This window comes from Scleropages formosus, chromosome 2, assembly GCF_900964775.1.
Source record: "Scleropages formosus chromosome 2, fSclFor1.1, whole genome shotgun sequence".
Taxonomy (NCBI): Eukaryota; Metazoa; Chordata; class Actinopteri; order Osteoglossiformes; family Osteoglossidae; genus Scleropages; species Scleropages formosus.
This window is the reverse complement of record NC_041807.1, coordinates 20,233,525-20,259,069: the sequence shown is the minus strand read 5'-3', so window position 1 is coordinate 20,259,069 and position 25,545 is coordinate 20,233,525. Positions and strand designations below refer to the sequence as shown.

At 48.1% G+C, this 25,545-nt stretch overlaps 1 protein-coding gene across 5 annotated transcripts in view; it reads right to left on the bottom strand.

Annotated features, from left to right (window-relative positions):
• LOC108931525 (metabotropic glutamate receptor 8-like) overlaps positions 1-25,545 on the bottom strand; it is a 115,439-nt gene that overhangs the window by 66,618 nt on the left and 23,276 nt on the right. The window lies entirely within an intron of this gene.

The following is a 25,545-nucleotide window of genomic DNA, read 5'->3' as shown; positions in this document are numbered from 1 at the left end:
GCAATATAGTTCCGTAATAAGGCACCGTCTCACCTCAAGTGCCGTGTTACCAAAACTGCTTTTTGCGGCTCTTTTTGCTGTCATTGTCGTTACGGTGTCTGTTCCGGCTCGTGATTTTGCATTTACGGTGCCGGTGCAACGGCGGGTTCGAACTGAGACAAGAACAAGACAGGAAGCATCGACGGGTTACACGGCCGTCCCGCGATGAGAAGCGGGAAGCTTTACAGACAGCGAGGCGAACGGGCTGGCTGGCCGGATAATGATTCTCGCCAGCAAGTGACTGACGGATTGATCTCTCGGCGGGAAAAGGCCAGGGCATCCTCGGAGGCCACCCCGCCGCCTCATTGGCATTCTGGGACAGACCGAGAGACGACCGCCGATATAAATGCCACTCACGGCCTGCCAGCTGAGGCAGCTCCTGGCGCATTCGGAGACAGCCCATAAATTGCACATTTGTAAATACAAACGCTCCTGATGCCTCAACACGACACAATCAGTGAAGCCTGTTTTTTTTTTTTTTTTCATTTTTATCATTTCTATTAGCTGTTTCATCCAAGGCGAGAAAAACAGACCGGCATGAAAAGCACAAAAACACATAACGACCCACATGATTTATTTTGCCCATATTTTGCAAGGGGGCAACAGGGAAACGCGGCCATTTTTCCAATAGGAAAAACAAGGTTTTGGGGCACCGTAGTGCTGTGGGTGCAGCGAGAGCAGCAGGAGCCTCACAGATCCTCTACTGTGGATCTAGACATAGGTTCACACTTGGCTCAGTGGGTGCGGTTTGCATGTTCTGCCCGTGTTCACGTAGGTTTCCTCTCAAAGATGTGTCTAAGGTGAACTGGTGACTCCACATTGTGTGTGTGTGTGTGTGTGTGTGTGTGTGATTGCACTGCAATGCACTGGTGCCCCGCCCAAGGTGTCTCCATACCCTGAACATGATGGATAGGATCTATACCATCACAATTTAGCATTTGGAAAAATCACAGATGAAACTGGCGGGGGGCAAATAAATCAGGTAAAAAAAAAATGAAATTCTAAGGTCCTATTGTGAAATCATCTTGCTAACAGGGCAGAGTGGAGGTGGTCACAGACTATTTTTAAAGCTTCAAACACGCAGATTAAGAAAGTGCAACGGAATTAAAGATGATCGACGGTCACAACCAAGGCAGACTGACTCAACATCCAATGGGCTGCTTCTCTCAGTTTACCATCTCAACAGAAAATACCACTTTCGTGAGATGTCAATAATGTTGAATAACACTGCTGATAAGTACACTGTAACTCTCTCACCCAAATATTTACACTGAAATGAGAAGATGCCTCATATCTAAATTTATCTGCTAGATAACATTTATTTATCAATAACGTCAGCACGGCTTATTGGATTCCTCATATGAGAAAATGCCACTCAGTTAATGGAACTGACAAAAAGATGGTCAATATTATGTGGCTGCTGAGATCTACAAAAACATAAACATAAATATCACAATTATATTCTGAGAGCAACATATTGGCAAAATTATCCTTTTAGTACAATAATAAAATTACATTCGCTTTGTATGGGGAGCTTACAGGCCTCCTTAACAATTTTCAATTAGATTAATTTCCTGTGAAGTTTTATTTTCCATCTGGGAACCTACACATTGCGACATGGCGAATCGATTATGCGTGCACTCAAACTGTTGAGCTGATATCGATCTGCGTGCTGCTGTGTTCTCTTCCTCTGCGCGCCGCCTTTTCAAAATCGACTGATGACAGGGAGCGGAGCTTCTGGGTAAGATGCAGGATTACCGCACGGCGGACGGCGATGGGCTCAAACTGGAGCAGCTGGCACAGGGCTACGGCGGGATGGTTCCCGCACTTCTGGGCAACGACAAGTGCGGCAAATGATTCGCCGATCCGGAACCGTTCGAACCACGGCGGACGTCCAGATGTCTTCACGCCAGGTCGCTAGCGAGGGGCTGAAAACTCCTCCCGGACACTGCGGTTCTCCGAGTCCGTCGACATCTTGCAGGACCGCCGGGAGGAGCCGGGCGGAAATCCTCTATAGAGAAGCGGCGTCCGGCCTGTCCCCTGAGGAGCGCGGCCAGCGAGTGGGTCTGTCCCCACCGCGCCGCTGCTGCCATCACGTGCAGGAGCATCGCTGTCACAGTGATAGATGGCACTCCGACGATGGTAATTAACCCCGTGTCGGACCCACGCTGTGAAACACCGCGACAGGGGAGGGAGCCTTGCGCGTAGTAATGAGCGCCGCAGCACTGAGACAGATGCGCTCAGAGCCCTAATTCGGGGAGGCACGCGACGGATCGCCGCAGGCACTGACTTGCGCACTCTGTCCCCGGACGGCCAGCGACAGCGGTTATTACACTGGTTTCGCTCACTTCGTGTTCGATGCCCACTGACACTAGATGAGACTCGGCAGCTTTTCCCTCTCTCTATCACTCTGCTTTAGCTCCGCCTCCCCATCGCTGGTTCCTCATCCGTCTCCATTTCCCACTGTGCTCTTTTGCAGCGATTCACAAATCCGACGCAGGCGGTCCCGGACTCGCAAGGGAGTTTCGTTCCGATGACCTCGCTGCAAGTTCACTTCATCATCAGTCTCAAATTGTTGTATTTTTTCCACTACCTTTTGCATTACACACACACACACACACACACACACACACACACACACACACACACACACACACACACACACACACACACACACACACACACACACACATTTTCAGAACCGCTTGTCCCATACGGGGTCACGGGGAACCAGAGCCTACCCGGCAACACAGGGCATAAGGCCAGAGGGGGAGGGGACACACCCAGGACGGGACGCCAGTCCGTCGCAAGGCACCCCAAGCGGGACTCGAACCCCAGACCCACCGGACAGCAGGACTGTGGTCCAACCCACTGCGCCACCGCACCCCCTGTCCTTTTGCATTATCCATACTAAAATAGTGTAATACTAATATACAATAACAATAACAATAATATAAATGCAGTACAGTATTACATTTCCATGTTGTACTGTTATTTTCATTTTCACTTCTAAATGCCTTTTTTCCAGTCGCTCATAGACACATTGACTTGAGTCAGTAAAAAATATGGTACTTGTCGCAGCGCGGTCAATCAATGTTATCATACAGCAGGTGTAGCAGTTGTTGTTATTAGATATTACAACAAAGTACTGGGACATGAAAAAATATAATAAAGTCGATGGGATGGCCATGGTAAGTTGGTATGTCGTAATTTGAAAACTACCTGTATTATATATAAAACAAATGAACTGGGAAGACTGTCCATGGACTGTGGATTTTTTCTCAGGGAATCACCCTGGATCACAGGATGAGCAGAAGTTGAGATTTGATAAACTCATTCATATCCTGTAACCAAAGAATTTATATGGGATATGAAATGTTAATTAAACATAAATCAATAACAATTAAAATGTATAACAAGTCACAGTTAAAAAGATGACTAACAAGAAAGAGTGAGGCCCTTTCAGTCAGTTGGTGGTTCATGGGACAAGGGGACATTGAGTCTGGATTTCCAGATTCCAGAGTCCTTGTTAAATAGGGGAGTCATGGCAACTGGGAGTTTGTTAAAGGAAACTAGCTGTATGTCACGGTAGCAGGGTAATCAGCATGGTAAGCAGGCATAGGCCTTAGTGTGTGTGTCTGCGTAAATTCTGGATGCCACACTCATGCATCACCGGAAATAGACGAGGGTACTACCCAGGTAAGTACAACCTGTCTGAGTCGAGGCCCCCGCCCCACCGAGAAGGCCCTTATGAAGCAGACCCTGAAGTGGAGTGGTCATCTGGTCCCCTTCCCCGTGCGATGGACTGCCGTGGATGAGCAAGACTCACCAGTGGCTCATAGAAACGTGCCACTGGAAATCACTTTCAAACAGCACTCTCGCGCTGCCAGCTCTCGGGTACTAGCTGGCACAGCCAAACTAGCCCTGTTCCAAACATCTCCATCAAACAGGGTTAAGCACCAACAACAGAAGATGCAGGAACTGCTGCTGCTGCTGCTGCTGCAGAGCTCCGGCAGTGAATCGACCTTGGTTGCAAACTGCTGTACCTAACCCTTTAGTTATTAGGCACACTCAATTGGCTGGTAAATGACACATACAATATCATCACCCTTTGTGAACTAGATCCCTGGCAATTAATTTTCAGCTGTCTACAGCTGATTGACAATTTTTATGAGTAATGTGGAACAACATAATATTGAATAAACAGACATATGTTGCAGTGCATATTCAGTTATATATATATATATATACAGCCTCCAGAAGCATATCATGTGATCTGACACCTGAAGTCAACTGTAGCTAAAGTACACAAAGTGCAACCTACAGACACATCTGAAGATCACAGCTGGCACCATGTTTTTGTCAATATGCTGAGGGCTGACTTTTCGAACGCTGAACCCCAGACCCTGGTTTTTTCAAACTAATACAGAGATCGATGAGGTGTCATTCCAAGAAAACGAAGACGACGCTCAAAATGCAGCACTATGATAAGGTTTCGTATCCGAGATGGTACGGTTCAAATTGTAGGTCTTTACATGTCTTCACCATTGCGACCCTCATGTGACTCCTATCAAAGGAGCAATGCCATGATGCCAGAGCTGGGCTTTTTGTCAGCGTTCGAAATTATCCAGAGCAGCCTGTTCAGTTTCTCACAGCTCACCATTACAACAGAGGTCAATTTTGGTTTCATAAAATCCTAATGTGAGACGCGAGCTGAACCGCTGCTCCTCCAGGAAAACTTGTTTGTTCAGCGAGTTACAAGAGTGGTTCGGTCCTCCTATGTGCATAACTGTTAGGCTGACATTAACCAGAAATTAAGGTGACAACTATTCCTTTGTTAATAGCCAAGTCAGTCCCATAGCCCCATAGTAAGGGACGGATTACTGCCTTGAGCTTCATCATCGTAAGGTCAACAGCCGTGAATGTCCACCTGGTGAAGACATCTCTATATTCATATGCCAACAGCAGCCTGGTAATTCAGTCCCCTATTGATCACACCATCTGTGGATCAAATATAACTTCTAGAAAGAGAAAAACCTTGGACAAAAATCCATAAGCTGTGTTGAGGTAAACAGAGTTTCAACAACTGAAGTCAGCCTGAGTCTAAAGCGTCCCTCTTAGTTTATACGGCAAACAAGCGGACTCGCTCTGCGCAGATGGGGGCTTGACGAAGGCACGGGGTCTCGCGGACGACGCGTCAGCAGCGCCGAGTCCTTGCAGCCTCCTCCCCGAATCCTGACTCATCGGCTTTTGCAAGAGGAAATGCAGCCTTTCTTATCCAGGGGAAAAAATTAAAAGGATCAGAGGTGGGCGAAATGTAATATGGAGCAGGTATGAGCCAAGACAGAAATATCCACAGAACTTCAGAGGCACCAAATTACAATATGATTCCATTAGAGGATAAGAAGTACGGTTTCAAAGCATTTTTACCCCCACGAACGCCAGTAGAAAAACAAAGCTCGATCTATCCCTTTCTCTGGAAACCCCAACCTTTTACCGCTATTGGTCTGCACAGACCGTGAGCTTTCTTTGCCATACCGCTGTCCTTGTCTTTCGCCCAGTAAAATCAGAGGTGTTTGGTGAAAGATGTCTCGCTACGTTTGAGGCCAATGTGGTGACAGTGGTATCGTTCGGGGGACGGGGTCCAGCCAGCATTCCTGGGCTGCTAAACACTGGGCCATCGGGGCATAACTGCGAATGGTCGCCAAAAGTGAATTCCCAAAAACGAGTTACAAACGCTGCCAGCGCTGGCGTGTCCATGGGGCCGTGTGAGAAATTTGAATGTCTGTTTTTGGCTGTAAATACCCCCAGGCTGCTGGTAATTTTCTCTTAGTAGAGGTGAGTCATTCACTCAGCACCAGAACTGCAGAATGCAATTCTATTGCAGGGCGCCTCTCGTCAAACAGTCCTGTCCCTCGCACCCAGTGCCAAGTGCCGCTCCAGATGCCATGACGACAAAGCACCACCAGTCTCCATTCCTTCGAGAGGGGTGATCAGGTGTTACCGTAACAGAAATCTGCACAGCCTCAGCCCTTGGCATGGGTGTTTCCTCCAGACAACGCTCAGTTCGGAACTTCCGGGCCGACAACCCCGTCCGGGCGCTGGATCCGAAAAGCTAGAGGCTCGTTCCGCCGTGCCCATCAGAGAGGGACAACCACCAGCTCATGGACATCTGACAAGCAGAAGCGCAACCCATCGTCGTCCCACAGGCTGCTGGTTCGGAGACGCGGAAGCAAACTGCTAAAAGAAGCCTGTTTATGAGGAGCACCTCGCCCAAAGATACGGGCAAACCGAGCCTACCCCCGTGGACCCTGAATCACTGTGCTAAGGTACATTTACGCTGCTGGGTGTTAGCCGATGGAGAGCGAACGTACATCACAGCTGTCTCCTTCCAAATGGAAAGTTGCCATTATGTCAAAGCTGCCAAAGGCTCTTTCTAAGTAATACACATCATAGGGGGAAGGACGAGCGGCTCGCTTCAGCTCGGGTGTTTTTCCGTATATGTGATGCACAAGGCCGCCAACAAAACAATGTACAACACAACACATCTGGACGTTGAAGCTGCTCTGCACTGGGGACTTTCAGATCCTCGAGGAGAAGACCGGCTAAGTTGGAGCTGGTTCTTATGGTGCGTGTAAAGGGGGAAAAAGCATAGGGTCTCCCCTGTTGATGGCAGGCAAATGACAGGTCATTCCTCACATGCCTCAATGTGGGGGCGGAGCTACAAAACGGTTGCACGCTGCAGTAATTAGTGAGCAGCCAGCTCTGACTAATTGGCGCTTGCCTCTGCGTAGTCCCTGCACTCTCTGAACGCACCGATGGCACTGTTTCATTTCAACGCAAACATATTCCCGCCATCAAACGGCTCCCCTAGGTGACACGCTCGTTTAAACAGCAGGCAACGGAGTTTAAACAGCCTGGCTTCCCACTTACTCTGTTTCCCGTTAGCTCGGGTAGCGCTCTGCACAAACAAAGGAAAATTACCATCGCCTGAATACGGCATCGGCACGAGAAACTATAATGAAAGCGGGAGTCTTCTAAACAATGTGGGACTGAAAGTGTGTCTTCTTCAATCAGCATCTTATTGTTTCAAGGCCAGCGCAACAATTCTGAAATACTATTATTAATGTGCTCTGCCTTCAACCAGGATACAATAGCCAGTAACATATTAAATAACCTATTCATACGGGTCTATCAAGCATATCGAGTGCATGTTGGCCGTTTAAACTCATTTTGAGACTCGACCGGAGCAAGGTAGCAACGTGCAAGAAGTATGCTAATAGAAAACAAATAGCTCAGTTTAACTCTCCTCCCTTACGGCACTATTTATAATTTTGTCATTTCGGCTTGGAACGGAGCACGTTGCATCTGTGTGTCTGTTCTCGCGATCGCATGGGGACGGGGTTCTCCGGGCCAATCGGCCGCACGAGCTCTCGCACCCTTACGCGTTCCTACCTCCCTGAGGCTTCCCGAAGGCAGAGCGCCCAGGCCTTGCGCTGATGACCCTGGGTATGGAAAGGAATGGGGTACGTGATGGTCCCACGACTCACTACTCACACACTGCTCTCCTCATACATTTCTCCCAATTTCTCTCAGTGTCGGGGGTTTATGATCTCTTCCTACGTGCATATCTTATTTCCTGGGTCTTTTGCAATTCCTCTCCATCCCCCAACTCATCTCCTTCCACCTCGCTTCCTTCCATGCCTCCCCCCTTGCCTCTCTCTCCCACCCGAGCTTCCCGATCCCTGCGCCGGTTCTCTACACCACATATCTGGCTCATTTTGAGCATAGCTTTGGACATACCTAATAGGGACTCCCCTGGGACACGGGTGGCACACACATCACCCATCCAGCACCCCCCCTCGCCGCCCCTGTCCCCTCCATACTCTCCCCTCAACCCACTGTTGATGGAAAACATCCCTCCTTCAGTCTGACTCCAAAGCCCATCCATTTAAAGGGATTTTATTGCTCACCTCACAATCTCTTTAGTGCCGGCCCCTCGAGCAACACATTATTCGCTCTCCCAGAGTCCCGAGCACCACTGCCTCTCCAGAGCCAGGTAAATGGAACATTTCTCTCTGCCACGTGCCCAGCATCATTACTTTGGATGAAACGCCCTCCCCCATTTAATCTGCTCTCTAAAGACGTATAAAGTGCACGTCAATCTGCTTCACAGCACCACCTGCGTTTTGGACCACCAATGGAGAGGATGCACCAACTATAGCGGCAGCAACGTGCACATCCAGCGTTGCCTACGACTTAATTAGCATTACATAATGCTGATGCTTCTTCTTGCCCCCTGTTGTATATTTTAAGCAGAGGCTGTGAGAAATGGCTGATGGTGCGAGAGTCGCGCACCATGTTAAAGATGCGAAGGGGAGCCTCAAGCCCTCGCGTGGTGGGCCCAGATGCCATCTGTTCTTCTTTTGCAGGGAAGTGACAATCCAACTTGCCAACTGCCTGTCAAAAAACACTCTGCTCACAATAAAATGCACGAGCGCACCTACGAGCTTTGGACTGTATCGTGAGGTGGATGACTTGAGGCCGCTTGTGTTCCAGGTCACGCATGTATCACTACATATATGCACGTATCAGACATACAATGCAGTACATACCACGTATATAATGTGGTACATATCATCCTGGTCAAACATTTCAAGGGAATGCTTCGCAACATAGAAGCCAGGACCTTTCTCCTACCTCCTAAATTAATAATCCTTGACATAATGGTCTTTGCTCGTGAGCATCAGGACGAATGAATTCCCAAATAACCCTGCAGTGCTTTCTTTTAGAGACAGGCTCTGAAGGGCATCTGGACTTTTACTGACAATCCAGCTATGAGCTGAACATTCAAGGGTCTCAGGTCTGTCTAAGAGAAAGCTACCACAGGGCCCAGTTCATGCGAAATCCTACAATACGCTGCACTTTCTACAGATTCTTTGTATCTTACATAAAGACGCCAGCTATCGGAGGCTATCAAATTGCGATGATGTTATTTTTATGCCTTTCTGTGCTGAAGAACAAAGATTATGCACTTTAAAAAGCGCAGTAAGATTTTACATTTGTGGATTGCAATCGGCATTCAGAAATAAGACCGCGTGTAAAGCGCACATTTTGTAACTTGCAATGCATACTTGTGAAATTAAATTATGTGTAAAATCCCAGTTTGCTCTAGTCTTTCAGTCTGTGGCCGTAGGACAGGGTTTTCAAAGCGCACTTCCAGATTACAGTGACAAACATTCAATTAGAAAAGCTCTTTTATAGTACAGACTTGCTGTACGTATAATCTGTGACTCAGGTTAAAGCAGAAGACCCCCAATGCACAGTTGTAAATATAATTAACCGTATTAACTTGAAAAAACATAGTGACCATCACCCCTCAGAATTATTACTACTACTTAATAATAATAATAATAATAATATTTGTTTCACGGACCCTGAAGTTTGACCCTCGGCAACAAAGTTATATTCAATAACACTGCGGCAAAATTCTTTGTCCCAGTACGGAACGTATCTCCTTCAGTTGTGTCCAGCGTTTTTGTCCGAAAATAGACATGGAAAGTACCAGCTCATCATTCTTGCAGGAATATGAGAGAGCCCATGTGATAGCAGGGCCGCTCGCTATCTGGCACCGCGGTTTAAGAACAGAAACGGACTTTGGGCGAAGCAAAGAGCCTCCGCAAGCGCGTTCATCTTCCAGTCAGGTCCGACGCACTCGACCGCGTTCCAACGCGCTGTGCTCGAGAGAGCATCGACCCGCCTCATTGTACTTTCACCAGACTCACTGTTAAACATAACTGCTGAAAAAAAAGCATGAGCCGTAAAGGGGACGGCTGGCGGCATAGCAGTTACACATGTATCTTTTGGAACTAATGGTCACAGGTTCAAGTCTTGCTCTGGAAAAAAAAGCATCAGCTATATGAATAAATGCAATCGAAAGACGGGCCTCCCAGAGACGTTCCGAACTGTCCCGTACTCAGATCGCCACGCTGCACCGAGTGACGTTTACGGTCCGATTGCTTAATTGGTTAAACCGTTGAGAGGCTAAAAAAACTCAGATCACACAATCAGCATTCCGCATGTGCCGGTGCGTCCAAAGGAGGAGTAGGCAGAAGCGGTTTTGACAGCCTCAAGGATAATGATATTCAGAGATATAATTAACACGGGCTAAGTCGTCTTGCTGGTATCCTGGGAGTTGCCTGCTTAGCTACAATTGTCAAAGTTAATTAACAGCCAACCACAGACAAGAAGCGTAAGATTTTGATCAGGCAATATATAAAACTTACAGGTCCTCGGGGTCCGGAGGTAATACGGTTCTAAGAGAAACAAAAACTTGTGCAAAGTATTGCCAAAGAAAAGATTAGCTCTAGGGTGTGATCTGAATAATTCTGTAATTACAAAGGAACTTCCTAAGAGAACAACAGATTCATATTTCATAAGCAACAAGCCTTCATACATATATATGTGTGTGTGTGTGTGTGTGTGTGTGTGTGTGTGTGCGTGTATATAAATAGTATTTCAAAATTGTATTTTTGAGGGGTTCTTCATACACAGTAATTATGCACTAAAATTAAAGGAAGTTCATTTGTATGGAGCACGGTGCACTTATTTCCGTGGATTTTTTATGTTTTAAATTTTCTTTTCTGCGGTTCTTCCACGTGACAGTGATTTTATCCAGGACCAGAGTAAACCACCCAACAGACCACCAGAGAATCAACACATATTCTTAATTTTAGCTTCCATCTGTTCGCCGGTAGCACTCGGAGTGAAATTGATGCTTCAGTTGGTGCAACAAGACCAGTCAACGGTGTCTGCCACCATCTCGGCTCTGCAAACGTTTCCTTGTGATGCTGCCAGTCCGAGTCCTGGTTCCATTTCTGGCACCTTACACACAACGTCGTGAGATTCCGTGGCGTTCCCAGCTGGGATTTATTGGTTCACCTATCAAGCAAAACTTCTCGTAACTGCCTTGTATGTATGTATATATATATATATACACACACACATATATATATATACAGTATATATGCAGTGCGTGTGTATATATATATTTATATACACACATACGCATATATATATACACACAGAAATCACAGATATTTCTGCCACTTATGTGCAAAACTCCTCACAAAGGGGCCCCAAATGCCTCGGCTGTCTCCAAAACGGGCCCCCAATCTGTACAACAAATTCTGAACGACTCGCAAAATAAAGTGCCTGTGTGACAGAAGGCATCGGGCCTGAGCTCCTTGTTTTCCCTGCACCAGGTTGGCACGGCGCCTGACTTGTGGTCACGGGTAAAAGGTGTATCGCCGAGCAAGAATAACTTGCAACCCTGAGGTTCTCGGCAAAGTCCACAAGAACGTGCGACCTCTGGCAGGTCCTCAAAACATTATTTCATGAGATTAATATTTCACTGTTACTCTTTTTTTGTTTTCACCTTTCATTTTTTTTTCCTATGGAAACAATGTTTAGCCACAGTTTACCGTGTAATGTTTGCTAAAGTGCAATTCCTGCATGTTTTCGCTTATCGGAGAAGTTTGTCTTCACTGCGGTTTCCTCATAAATAACATGTAAGCTACCCTGCGCATGCAAAAGTTTAGATAAAAAAGCCCTTCAAAAATGCAACGTCATTTTTTTCCCGCTGAGCTACAGTCACGGCTGCGTGTCTTGGTGGAAGGTCATTACACCGTGCTACTCATCTTTCCTTATCATCCGCATGCACCTTTAAACCTCGAATGTCTCTCCACCTGTTGGTGGAGGTGCCTGTGAACACCGCTGCCACTCTGTATGTCTTTTTTGGCCAGGACTCAAGCTCAGGTCTGCAGAGCTCCACTCCAGCTCATGTCAAACATCACCACGAAGGTCTCCGGGTGGACCCTCTAGTGTCTGATGCTGTAGACAAGTGGCAGTCTTCATCATGACTTGCGAACTGGTGAATCTACCCGGAAGCCCCCGCAAACGAGACGTCAAGTTCCCTGGCCTGCTGTGAAATGGGTCCCAAGATATGAGCTCATTCATTTACATTTATATTTATTCATTTAGCAGACGCTTTTCTTCAAAGCGATGTACATCTCATAAAAAATACAATATGCGCATTACATTAGCAAGAAGCAGAGGCTTAGATGCAGACACGTGATTCTAAAGTACAGTTAGTTTGTCACTTTCCATAATATGAACCAAACAATTCACACGCTGAGCACTCTGACATGACCCATTCATTTCATCATCATCTGAACCGCTTGTCCCATACAGGGTTGCGGGGAGCCGGAACCTAACCCGGCAACACAGGGCGTAAGGCTGAAGGGGGAGGGGAGACACCTAGGACGGGACGCCAGATCCATCGCAAGGCACCCCAAGCGGGACTCGAACCCCAGACCCACCAGAAAGCAGGACCGTGGTCCAACCCACTGCGCCACCGCACCCCTCCGTTCAGTTCATTTTAGTTTATTTCCAAAAAGAACTCTTCTAGAGCACGCCGAACACAATCCCAAGAAGTGGTACAATATAGATGTTCCTTTCTAAGGTGACAGATATAAATAACTATCAGGATAAGCTAGCCGGCAACTGCGGAGAGGAAAACAAAAATCTCCCAGCTGCGAAGAAGGGAAGAAAAACAAACCTCTGGGGGTCCAAGTATCAAGGGCTGCCCACTGCAGCTGGAACAATTCTGCACTTCAAATTTTCATCCTCAAGGACTCGTTCAATCTATATAAACATTTTTCATTATCAAGGTGTTCGCTCCCCCCACTTTCTCCACTTCACCCTCCAGCCTAGTTGGTGGTGGTGATGCACCTTTCGTTGTCTCGTGTTCTCTCCCGGTGTTGTTCAACCTTCTTGGGCATTGGTTTCTGCCTTCCTACAAACACCAAAAAGCCTTCCAAGAAAACATACTTTATTATTCACTGAAACCACATGCTCCTGTAAAACGAACATTACTTACAGTATAAGCTCTGCTTAAATTATAACTTCTAGTTGTGAAATTTGTGGAACTAATTTTCACTCTAAGTGGAAATTAGAATGATAAAATATGCCATGTTGATTTATTTATTAAGTTTACTTGTGTCTTACTTTTTCTTTGTAATTGTAATTTGAAATAAATTTTTGGTTATTTATTGCGGGGGGTGCGATGGAGCAGTGGGTTGGACCGGGTCCTGCTCTCTGGTGGGTCTGGAGTTCAAGTCCCGCTTGGGGTGCCTTGCAATGGACTGGCGCCCTGTCCTGGGTGTGTCCCCTCCCCCTCCAGCCTTGTGCCCTATGTGGCTGGGTTAGGCTCTGGCTCCCTGCAAACCCGAATGGGACAAGTGGTTCAGATGTGTGTGTGTGTGTTATTTATTGGATTTTAGTACATTGCTTTTCTTTGGAACTCAAGCTGTAATTAATGTGGTCCTTAATGGCTAAACAGGTTTAGTGTGCAGTTTAGACTATATTTCTGTTTTGCTTAAACATGTGCCACTTAAACAATAAAAATGTTGATTTTTACAAAATGGAACAAAGTATTTGTTTTCAGAGACTTGCCATAGTTTTTTTCCTCTCGATCATATTTTCTATCGTTCTGTGAAATGTTAGTTTTTTTCTTACCTAATCTAATTTTTCGGCTAATCGTCAGGATATTCGGTAGAGTACTTGAGTATAAAAATAATCAGGCGTTCTACCCACCCCCTGTGTGGATATGTCTAGCGTAAAGCCCATGACAACGTCGTGATGTTTAGGCACCGCGACCCTCTCTACGCAACGACGCAGAGATGTTTGGAGGATTTTGCACATGTCGTCTGAGAAGAACTGATTCAATGTCTTCTCTTTTGTGCGTCTCAACAGAGGCTTCCCTTTGGCAGCCGTGTCTGTGAGTCAAAGGAGCGCTAACGTTCCCTTCATCGCACAGCGGCGTGCGACTTGAGGAGAGCTTTCACGTTTAAAGTGCTGCGTATCCTTTATCGGTTTCAACTGGAATTGTTGTTTTCTCCATCTCCCAGAGAGGCTTTGCTACACACTGTCTGTCACTCACAGTGTGCCAAGCCTTGACACACACTGGGGCGCAGGGAGCACGAGTGTTTCTGGCGTTTCTGCCACGCTGTGCCATCCGACCGCTCGCCAAAGAGGGAATCTCACGGAGTCCGGTGGCCTACGCCGCCAGGGGAGCGCGACAGGCCAGGTGCGTTCCCGCGGTATGCGTCCGTGAGAGGTGAGGCGTGCCAGTCAATCGCGGTTAGCCGCTGAATAAGCAACCCGAAGGAAAAGGCGAAAAATTAAACCAGCAGTTGGGAAAATAAAGCAAAAAACATCATTTGGGCTGTTTTTTTTTCTTGTCCAAAGAGAATTACTGTTTTCATTGTGCAAGAAGAGGCATCTGTTGCTTTCTGGTTGTATAACTGGAAGGTCCTTGTCCAATTTCTGAAATAGGGTCTACAAAGACTCACACCTGTAAAACTGTAAGCATGAAAATTTAGATGGATAGATAGATAGATAGATAGATAGATAGATAGATAGATAGATTTTAAAACATTGTTTTGCAGGCTCACTCACGCGTACCGAAGTCACTTTCGTGTACATTTCAGCACGTATTGAAACGTCGTTTTCACCACGACAGCACCTTGCGGTGTGCTTTGTATTCCGTGCAAACCAACTGGAACTGGTACCGGATTCACATCGAATCACATCAAACTTCAACCAACAGTTTTCATAAAAGAAAATCTAGAATCACAGTCATGTACCACCGGTTTCCACCGCTCTTCAGACCGGTCCTTCTGTCTCGGCTGCCCAAAGGACAGCAAAGGTTGTGCAGCAGTATTTCTGAGACAAAGGCGAGTTGAGTCTCTCCAACGCCATGTGAAAGGTGATCTAATATCTGCCACGTGCCTCCTGACCCCAAAGGAGCTGTGCTTGTGTGCAAGATGTCATCCTGTGCTAATATTTCTATGCACTTAACAGGTTTCTAAAATCTGGCACCATTTCCACCGGGAGCTGTACTCCACTGTACACACAGTAAATACCACCACGCTTCCTTCAAAACACTTTCTAATTATGAGAGCAAGGAGAAGGTCAAGGCAACCTGCGTGGAACGCTGCCCCAGTTGAAATACGGTGACCTTTATAAAGCGCAGGTTGAGACAGGGCCGTGGTGCCCTTTAACACCTCCAGTGAGGGTCAAACAAGGTATAAACACCACACCCGGCAGACTCACGGGTAACAGCAAAAGAGTGATGTCCAGCAGGTACGACGTAGGCGGCTGATGCACAAATAACAAATGAAACTGAACAGTAGATATCAGATCTGGATAATGAAAGAGCACGGATGGAGAGAAACGTGCTCTTTAACACACTGCGCGTGCTTCTCCGTGATACATCAGTGTGAAAAATTCACACAGTGGATGCAGGCTAACTTGACACTGCCACTGAAAGAGCACACCAATAGCCTGTGAAATCCTGTCGGCGGGAAACGTCTCAGACAGCTGGACTTCCTACGATGTGACGAACAGCCTAGCGGGTCAATGCAAAAGCCGTTTAGGGAACCGGATTCTGGACGGCGATCTCTGACGGAGCACTTCCGTTGTACTCTAGAGGTTCCAGCGAAAAGCTGTACGAAAATGCAGCTGAGCAAACAGAATAAGAAACGTGTGTGATATATAAGTTTGAGCACAGGGACTAATAAAACTGATAATGAACACTCTAAGACCTTTACTTGACAGAGTGTTTCTCGTGCCGGAGGAAGGGCCATCCCGTACCGAGCGCGGTTTTGCAGGGATCTGCTGGCATTTTTAAGCACTCCTGCAAGGCTGTGAGGTGCAGTCACACCGCGGCACAATTAAGGAGACTCTACAGCTCGTCTTTCATCAAAAGAGGCCTTCGTGAGAAGCAGAAGTGCGGGTGATCATATTAATCAAAAATGTGGAAGTGGAAGAGACAAGGCCATGGCACCTATCAGAGTGAATTTCCTACTAAAGACTGAGGAATTAAATCAACGTTCAAATAAAAGCTCATTCCATCAAAGGAACACAAATGACTGGAAACGTGAACTCGGTGAAGCCTTATTATCAGTTGCTCCTTCAGACCGGAGGAAATGGGCAGCCCTGAGCAGGCACATATAACTCAATAGAGCCCAACATCAAGTTTTTTCCTTCTCTTTTTGGCGAAACGTAAGGTGAAGGTATCCGTCCAATTTCTGCCTTTAAAAGGCGTGAAGAGAACGAGCAGAGCGCAGCAGGGTCCAATGCAGGTCTCCAGGCTTTGGGCAGAGAAAAGAAATGAGAGGAAGTTTGTGAGAGTGGATTTGCAGACAGAGGAAACCGGTGTGGACAGTGAGCATTGCCACCACCAAGTCCGGTTCATGTTCTGCCAGAGACCACGCAGCACGACACCATCTCCATGCTCCCAGTAAGACCACCTGCATGAGCACCATTCTAGACATACATCTTCTTTGTCAACGTCAGAAATGATGTCGTCTTTATTTTCCCTGCTTCTCCACCAAGGCGCAGGGTATTCCTCTCTCTGAGCTCCTTGTGAGGGCACCGTCGCAGGGGTTCTCATGCGCAATTGTCACCGAGTCAAACAAATTCCGAACTGTATGTATATTTAATTAGCCAAGTTAGTGGGAGGTGGAATGAAGCCCAGACAAGACTCCTCGGGACTTGAGCTGTCCCTGCCACTTAAATTAAGTCCTTCGGCCTGGGGTAACGTAGTCCCGGTTCGCCCCGATTAAACAGGATCGGGGCAGTTCTAAATGATGCACATTCAGGGTGCGTGTGTGGGCGGGGGATCAGGGCAATGATGAGTCATGTCTCCTTCTCTCCGCTGCATCTCCGCTGTCACTCAGAGCGAGGCAAGTTCAGTGGGCTGGAAGGCATCAGCGGGCGCGAGTCATCTCCTGGGAGAAACGCCTTCGTCCTGCATTTGCGGGCCCTGCGCAGATAAATCACCTCCGTTCCTCTCGCGGCTCCTTGAAGCCCCCGCACTCGAGGACGTAAAGCTGGACTCTGCGCACGTGACACCGGAGCCTTGGAGAAGGACTGACAGCAAGAGAGTCACGAAATCCCGCCCTCCCTCCGATCCAAGCCCTAGAACGGTGTCTGAGGGCCAGGAGAAGAGGTGTCAGAAGCCACGAGAAAGGGCAAACGGCTGAGTGGCACTGACAGAATAACCCCCGTCCCACCTTTAAGAAGCCTTGGACAGTCGGTCCAGGGACAGGCCTACGTTTTCCATGGACAGGCGCGCCCAGCACCGTGTCACGCTCAGCTGCACGGAGAACCCAAAACAAGACTCTCACCTGCAACGTTCTTTCTTCTTAAAAGAAACCGACAAGCGGTGACGCGCTGCTTTTGCAGGACATCGATTTTGCTACCATGAGGACACCATGAGATGGGTGGAGAGGACCAGAAAACACGCAAGACAGCAATGAGCAGGAGGGAGACTTGACCCAGGAGGGGTTTTAAACTAAAAGTCCTCCTTGAGTGCCAAGAGGAAGCTGTCAGGGTACGTTAGATCATCTTGTGCAGAGACCGCACGACACACCAGCAGACACAGTAGGATGGCGAAATACACACCGCTCCCAGGAAAGCCGACAACAACTTTGAGAATAACAAAAAAGTAACACGCATAACTACCCTTTGAGCTTGTAACCTTTTTTTTTCAGTATGCATAATTCATGTGGCTACGTATATGGTCAAGAAATCCCTGGTGGTCCACGTTGACTGGTCACTACTAGAGCCACTAGTACAGCCGTCACCTGAGATACGAGCATTCGGGGTACAAGATAATAAGGTTACAAATGGTTTCAAGTAACATTCCCACTTCAGCTTAAAAAGATCAAATTTGTATTTTGAACACGCCTCCCAAATGGCTGAGTGGAAACCAGAGCAACCATGAGCTCTTCTTCTCCATGATAGTTTGCTACGTGCTGCGTTCAGTTCTCACCCCCCTTCAGTCCTTGTTTGATACTTTCACCTGTTATAATCTCAGTGATCATGCACCGTTTGGACTGTCCAACAATGTCCACTTGTCCACTGAGGGTCAATTAATTTACACCGTTTTCTTTGATTTTTTTGTCTTTACTCTCCCATTCTTTTTGAATTAAATGTTGAATTAATTCAGAATCACTGCGTATCAAATACATATGATTGGGATGTACATGTATATGTGTGTTTTCTCTGTGAGTGTTTATTAAGTGCACGGTACATATAATAGGTAGAGCTGAAGGAAAACGGTCACAAAGTATTATAGAGTAATTAATGAAGGAAACTGCACTTTTATGTTATGATAACTAATGCTTGCTACTGAAGTAACTGTGTCCACAGGGGCCTGGTGGCACAGTGGGTTGGACTGGGTCCTGCTCTCCAGTGGGTCTGGGGTTCGAGTCCCGCGTGGGGTGCCTTGTGAGGGACTGGTGTCCTGTCCTGGGTGTGTCCCCTCTGGCCTTATGCCCTGTGTTGCTGGATAGGCTCTGGTTCCCTGCAACCCTGCATGGGACAAGCAGTTCAGAAAGTGTGTGTGTCTGTCCATTCTTATGGCTCAAGAACACATAAAAATATTACTATACTATACTAGGAGGCGCGGTGGTGCTGTGGGTTGGAGCACAGTCCTGCTCTCCGGTGGGTCTGGGGTTCAAGTCCTGCTTGGGGTGCCTTGTGATGGACTGGCATCCCATCCTGGGTGTGCCCCCTTACGCCCTGTGTTACTGGGTAGGCTCCGTGACCCTGTATGGGACAAGCGGTTCTGAAAATGTGTGTGTGTGTACTATACTAATGGTAATTCTATCTTTATGACAATTCACCTTACGGCGGGTTTTCAGGAACAAATTACCTTCAGAAAGGAAAGAAAATAATAAAATGTTAAAAAGGAGTAATATGGATACATTTATGAGTAAGTAACGCATTATTTCTGTATTAAGATACAAATCCCCATGTACACATAGTACATGGTTTTAGAAGGCACACATGTGACAGCTCTTCCAGTTGAAATAAACATCAGTGAGTGAATTAATTTATATGACATTTCCTCATTTAGGTGACACTTTTCTCCACAGTGACCTCTAACGATTCATTCGGTTACACAGGCAGATAACTTCACTGGAGCAACATAGAGTAGGTACCTTGCTCGGGCACATTACAACAGGAGGGGGGATTTGAGCCTACAACCTTCAGGGTTAAAGGCAGCAGCTCGAGCCGTCATGCTGTCAGCTGCCCACTGGGACAGCCCTATAAAGTCTAAGCCTGGCAGCGGGGCAGTGTAAAGCTGCCAAGGGGTGGCATCCTTATTCCTTGCCGAGTGCAGTCTGGGGTTGGGAAGCAAGGGGGTCCTCGTAGCGCCTCTCGGCCACGAATGGGCTGCTTGGGTAACCGCGTCTGAGTAAGCCAGGCACACATCCTGTGTTTTATTGCGTCGTATTGAAGGGAAGCATCGCAGCCGTGCTTCCCCTCAGCAAGGGCCACGCAGCGTGTCACAGCTCGGACGCCCGTGTCGTCTCAGCGGACGCCATCAAGCCGACACGCCGCTTATAGGAAAATGCTAACAGCCGAGCCATAAAAAAGAGCCGGAGACTTTCTGCGGTGCTGGATGGGCACAATCACTTGCTGATTATGGCTGTTTCTCTTCATGTCTCTGCATGTTATATAGGGAATATTTCCATTTATATCTGCTGAAGGATGCCTAAATCAGAGAGGTGCCATAGTCTATGAATAAGTTCGCGACAGTGTAATATTTCTTGCTTATTAATGGCTGCTTCCGTGACAGGAGAGTGCGGCGATAGAAATCGCAAGCGCAAGCCATCCAAAAACACTCACCGCAGGCGTCTGCAACAGGTTTCAGTCTGCGCGTGGCTTCCCTTTTCTGTTTCCATGAAGAAGAGTACCACCGCTGTCTGCCCAGAGTGACGGTACACACTACACCTGCAGTACAGACAAACTGTCCGTCTATTTCAGCCCAGCCAGTGAAGTATCAAACTCGATGTTTCCGTTCACATTTATTATGCAGATGCTTCTCTCCAGCAGGGGACGCGGTGGCGTGGCGGGTTTGGCCGGGTCCTGCTCTCTGGCAAGTCTGGGGTTTGAGTCCTGCGAGGGGTGCCTTGTGATGGACTGGCGTCCCATCCAGGGTGTGTCCCCTCCCCCTCCAGCCTTTTGCCCTGTGCCGCCGGGTTAGGCTTCGGTTCACCGTGACCCCGCTTGGGGCAAGCGGTTTCAGTCTGTGTGTGTGCTTTTCTCCAAAGCGACATAAAACTAAGAGTAAACAGAAACGCATCAACAACAGAGTATTCGATGCAAATGCACGGTCAGTTTGTCTAGCGCCACCAATACGGCGGCACACGTTACACGAGTAGCTGCCAACAGAATTGATGCAAAATGCAGAGGTGATTGTGACCGACGATGTAGCAGAAGTGCGTGGAGCAGTTAAGAGATTCTGAGAGAAGGGAGTCCGAAAGAGACTCTTCTTGAGTGTCAAAAGGGATGCAGCAGCTCCGAAGGGCAGCGAGAGCTCACTCCACCGCATTAGAGCCAAAACCGAGACCCAAAACGCTTTGAATTTTGACCCCTTGAGTGTCGACTACCAAGTCAGCAGAGGGTGAGGGGCGGAGCGCTCTCGGAAATTGGTCAGGCCCTGTGTGAATCAGGGTGCAGATCCTTTGACTGCTTTGTAGGCCTTAAACAGAGAGCCGAACCTGATACGGGCAGTCACAGGAAGCCAATGGGGAGAGGTGAGGAGGGGAGACACATGGGAATGCTTTGGCAGGACAAGCACCACTCATACTGCGGTATTCCTATCAGCTGGAGAGGTTTGATGGAGGTGGTTAGAAGACGCAGACAGGAGAGAGCTGCAGAAGTTCAGGTGGGATCTCACCATGGCCTGGACCAGAAGCTGGGCAGAGAGACTTACGAAATATGGGCTGACCCTGCACATGTTATGATATTCTGTTTTTTTACACTGCTCCCTCCAAATGTACCATCTTTGCTGGAAAGAGCATAAAACCGTGCTTTGCCTACGCGCTGATGCGGTGTGCCGGTACCTGGTCGTTCTTACACGCGGCCAAGTGACTGTGGCCAGGAAGGTTCGACGGAGCACCGCCGAGAGATGCTGACTGCCCCTGAGAGACTGTATCATATCCACCCCCTCTGACAATTCAAATTCCTCTCGACACAAAAAATGAAACCCAAAAGTTCTCCAAGCAAAACAATCATTTTGTTTGCCAGAATAAAACAACACTTCTAAAGGAGTCCTTTTGTTCTTCACTTTCAAAGCCTACAGAACTGTTTTTTTCCACCAGCACTAATACAAAAACAGAGTGCAGCTGTATAAACCTGTGGGAAAACACCACGAGGATCACTGCCTTCCTTTCCCACCACAAAGCTGCACGAACATCGTGCTTTTCGGGCCGGTTGCGTGCCAGTCCACGTGCCGGAGACGGTGACCACCCACTCCTCGATCCCCCTCTCTTCCTCGCCCGTTCCCGTCTTCGCTCCTGCCGCTGTTGTGTAACAAAGGTAAATGTCACGCTGAGAATACATTTAATAATAACTGCAATCAAAAGATGTCACAGTAGGCAGCTGTCAGTTCCTAGGGAGGCAGTATGTCAAGAAATAAGTGAAACGCGCGAGGAATATCGCCTCTCACGGAAACCCGTGGCCGGTTTCGAAACTGAGTACAGAGGCTGCGATCTTGACCGATGGACTGACCAGGTCTGAGGAAGGTTTGCATATTCTGGGAGCTAGCAGCCCTCAAAAAGGGTTTCTTTCAGACTGTTTCATTTTCTCATCGACTAAGGCCTCCAGTCAACTCCCGGTATGTGACCGGAGCTGCAAATGGAGACCCTGCTGTGTGCTCCTTGGAGGATCTTCTTCGGAGGCTCCAGGGAGATGTTGCGAGGGGAGAACACGGTGAATGGAACCCAGGGATAAAACGGTAACCGCGCACAGCCCATGATGAGAGCGCATCTTGTGAACGGCAGGTGTTCTTCGCTCCTTCTCGGCAGGCCCGGCTCTGCCATGCGACCGACTTCCGCAGCCGTCAGTCACGCGCTCAGCCTGTCCCGGCCAGCAGCTCTAATACGGTCACCGGTAGGAAGCGGGAGAGGGGTGCGTCGGGCATGCCGGAGTTAAAAAGCATCCCTGTGGCTCCAGCAACATCCAGCCTCTACGCAGGGGTGCCACTGAGGCACTTCCTAGGGAAGGACTGCCGAGGGCACAGGTGCATTCTGGGGGATTTAGGGCACCGCTCTTCAGGTGGACAGGGCACTGACAGCCGTTGAATCCCCAGGTGTGGGGCCACCCTGCACAAATGCCTTGGGACGCTTTTGCAAACACATGTTGAATGCCACGTTATGCAGGAAGTATCTAGATTCTAGTTGTGTGTGTGTTTTTTTTTTCTTTTTAAATCAACAGATTTTTTTTTAAGCATGCCGCCAGCAAGGAACAGGGACGCCAGATCCAAGTGCAAGATCTGTCTATCTAGTGCTGGTGATACAGGGGCAGGCAGAGTCGTGGTCCGGAACAGGCAGGGGGTCTCCGAGGTGCATACGTCAGAACAGGGGAATAGCCAGAAGACGGGGTCCAAGAAATGATGCAGAAGGTCAGAAGCCGGGAGAGCAAAACAAGCGACATACAGGGTAAGCACGGGGCACGGGATTCAGGAAGGCAAGGAGGTATGGTCGCGGTTCGCAGGGTGTTTGCGGTTGCTCGAACGAGGTCCCGCAAACCGATGCATCGGAGCGGTCCTTATGTAACCCGTTCCCCGGATCGGCCGCAGGTGCGGTCGTCCGGAGTGAGCGTGACAGCCACACAATTAGGAATATTTTGACACAAGAAATATGCTCAAATTCCGGAGAATTTTTTCAGAAGAATAATGATTCAATCGGCATTTGCTGCCTAATATTTGCCTGCCCACTGCTACCTTTCAATGAGCTAAAAACAGCAGCCTCGTGCAAATTCAGCAGACATTTGGAGTGACGATTCATTCTTCGCACGTTGGGATGTGTGACTCCACCAGCGAATCTGCAGAATATTGCACCTGTCAAATTCAACACATTATTTTTAACTCTAAGGATTTGTTGCTAAACCAACTTCCCTCTACTGCGGTAAATGCCGTGAGGATGTAATATTGTTTCATTAGTGATCACGTTAATTAAATCTGCTCGGAAATACAAGGTACAGAAGTCTATGTCAGCGTATGCATCCTGTAATGAACAGACCTACACACTTACCCCAAATATCCATTTCATTTTCCTTTAATATTATTTACCAGTTACGTGCTGTTTTTGACCAAAGCATTGGAAGCGTTTTCTCCATCGGTACAGCTGGTGCCCCTACTGGAGTAACTCAGAGCTAATTCTTCGCTCAAAGATACTGAAGATAAAGTGGGATTCAAACCAGCAACCATCAAGTGTCGAGTCTCATCGCTTAGCCGACACACGAGATGCTGAACACCCGAGCACAATAGCGCAAGCGAAAATAAGGAATAAACGAGAGAGCCGATGTCAAGCGAGCGATAATGACGGCTTACGGGCGACTGCTGCAAATCGCACGCCACGCAGCGCGGAAGGCCAGCCGCCTCTGAAAAGAGAGCTAAGGGCTGCTTATCGCCGGTCTCCACACCACGCCGTGTCCACAGGCATCACGGCAATCAAGTGCGACTCGACCCTGGAGCTTTTCATTATAGTTTCACACCTTCGTTTAAAATGTGCTGTTCTCTTGGGCCCCGGTGTGCTCACTCACACACACACACACACATGTGTAATAAAACCCACACGTGTTCACAGCACAAACCCTGTTTCTGCAAACTGCTGGTGTCTGAACGTGCTGCTAGAAAAAATGCTTTGGTTAAAAGGAGTAACTCAGCATTGCGGACGGCGTCATTAACCGGACGTTCGGCTCCGCCGATTAACAAGCGGCTGGGGAAACGCGGGGTAAAACACATTTCCTCGCGCGCAAGGGATGAGCGGCACAAATATGTATTTTGTGTACCACTGTGCGAATGGCCACATCCTCTCTGCGGGCGCCAGAAAGCGCAGGGGGGATCGTATTTATTTTGCCGAACGCTCATTAATATTCTAGCCTTCGGTCCACACAGATGCCGCGCGCCCTATCGGCTCCGGGGACACGAAGGGAGCTCTATTCGGATGCAGTAACAGCGCCCATCTGACATCGCCGCTTCCCGCACAATAACGCGCCCCCCCTCCCCCGGGGGCCGAGCAGAGAGCCCCCCGCACCTCCTCTCACGCACGTAGAGTTAGCGATTAGACGCGGAGGTCAAACTGTGAGCGGCAGGAGCCGCACAGAGGAAAATGATGCAACGCCGAGTCTCCTTTCTTAGCAGACCTGAGTCACAAAGAAGGAATGCGCCAGGAGGAAGTGAACAGGGGAGCAGAGACGCACCGCAAAAGATTAAGAAGCTTTTTTGTTCGATGGATTCGCAAACCGCGATGTTTTCTCGGCTTTATGCGAAAAGGGCGGCGTCTCGTTTTTGAATTACAGAGAAGTCTCTAATGTCTGACTTATCTCTCCTGAAGGCCTCTTGGAAGCAATAAAAATAAATAAGAGGAGAAAGGTTTGTTGACCTCTGTGAGACAAATGGAGCTGATCTGAAATCACTGTTTTTTTCCCTTCCCCTTTTCAGAAGCCTTGCTCTGACTCCTCTCTTTTTTTTGCAATGAGCACAGGAAAGCTGGAATAAGAGAAGAGAGAACATTATCGTTATTGAGAAGAGAACTTTGAGATTAAACGGCTGTGTCTCGGAGTTTGAGGAATTCCGCAAAGTGCCTTAAATTAAACCTTTGTGCGCAATAGAGGCCGTACGTGTCAAGGAGAAGAAAGAAGGGATGAAGATGGGGTTTCCTCATCAATTCTTTATTTCTCCAGGATAGGCCTCGCCATCAAGCGTCAACCGTAAACCTCCGTCCCATCTTTGTGTCTTTAGTGGCAAAAGAGTAAATTGCCAAATTTTCCATGGAATAAGTCACATCTGACTCGTGACGGTCACGTGTTGATCTCACACACACTTTCAGAACCGCTTGTCCCATATGGGGTCACGGGGAACCGGAGCCTACCCGGTAACACAGGGCGCAAGGGGACACACCCAGGACGGGACGCCAGTCTGCCGCAAGGCACCCCAAGCAGGACTCGAACCCCAGACCCACCGAAGAGCAGGACTCTAGTCCAACCCACTGCGCCACCACACCCCCGACACATGTTGATCAGTTTCTCTCAAGTAAATTCCACACCCGATTCAGGCCGAGCAAATGTTTGTTGGTAACAAGATCTGCAGCACGCTCGTCTCCAAAGAGTTACTTCAGTAGTTTACATTAGTTAGCGCTAAGACATTTCTCACATTAGGCTTTGTGCCCAGCTCTGTTGAATTAGCTGCAATGCAACCCATTTCAAAAGAAAAAGAAGAAAAAGTTGAGACCGCTACTTTTCTTTGCTACGTTATCAGATGTTCTGGAAACGGTGATTCAGTCTCCTGCCCTTCATGAACTCAAGCAATATCTTAGTGAGGCTAGTGAGGCTTTATACCAGGTCAGATCCACTCAGACA